We start from the raw sequence: 1,069 nt of genomic DNA on the forward strand, positions 1-1,069 counted from the left end.
TAGATGTCATCGGTACATTCTCTGTCAGGCTTATCCCTGGAGTGAGCACTGTGTTTTCCTTAATAGAGGGTTGAGCCAAGTTAGGGAAGCTAAAGTTGTCCCTCGGAGGCTCAGATTGCATAGAGACCCCAGGTGAAATGACGTAAGATGGGTCCATGGGGCTCATTAGAGGAGTCTCCATTTGTGATAGAGTAGGCTGTTGAGCCTTGCTCATATCCAGAAATCTCATGGGGCCAGTTGAGAGTATATTTACCCCTCGGTTTTGCCTTTCTGATTGAATAATGCCATGGATAACATTACAGATCATTTTCTGTTGATCTTCGATGCTCGTGGCACTAGAGGTGGATTGTACAATCTCTATCCATCCTACATGGTAGGCGTGGCCAGAGTGTAGATCCGTCAACACCTCAGTGTGGAGGTCGTATGTCCAATGATCATTAATGAACAATCCTTCTAGAGTCGACGTGTTAACGGTTTCTTGTGAGGTAGAAGCAATGTTGCTCCCTGTGGTTTTACTTGTCACCAACGGTACTCTAGAGGGAACTTCTGAAGGAGGCAGCTCAACAGGGCCTTCTTGGTAAGAAGTTGGCAGGATATCCACATGGACACTCTTTGGGGGTGTGGGGTCCACGTGCGATGTGAAAGGAGAGTCCACTTCCCCACCCCCTTCGTGTGCTTCATTTGCATCAGGTTCCGAGCGAGTAGCTCTACCTAATGTTTCCATGAAACGGCTAAACATACTAGTACTAGGCTGTGGAGCTTCGGGAGGTGCATGGCCTTCTCTCTCAGTGTTTTGGGTAGGGTATGCTTCCATGATTTCTGAGTCGGAGGAGGAATCACTAGCGGCTATTTTAGGGTCTTGGGTGGTGCTACCTTGTGTCCCCGCTGAGGGTCTAGAGCCTATCGTGGATGGGTAATGGGTGTCCGTATGAACAGAGGCACCCTCAATACGCTCGTGTTCTAGCACCCGCCCAGAGCGTAAGTGCATGTGCTTTTGATACCCTAAGGTGTCAAAAAGCTGCTCTAGGAGGCCTTGTGACTAGTTTTTTGCGTGTTTTTTGTTTGTTTT

Source organism: Adiantum capillus-veneris, chromosome 29, assembly GCF_014529385.1.
Source record: "Adiantum capillus-veneris isolate H3 chromosome 29, ASM1452938v2, whole genome shotgun sequence".
NCBI classification, from domain to species: Eukaryota; Viridiplantae; Streptophyta; class Polypodiopsida; order Polypodiales; family Pteridaceae; genus Adiantum; species Adiantum capillus-veneris.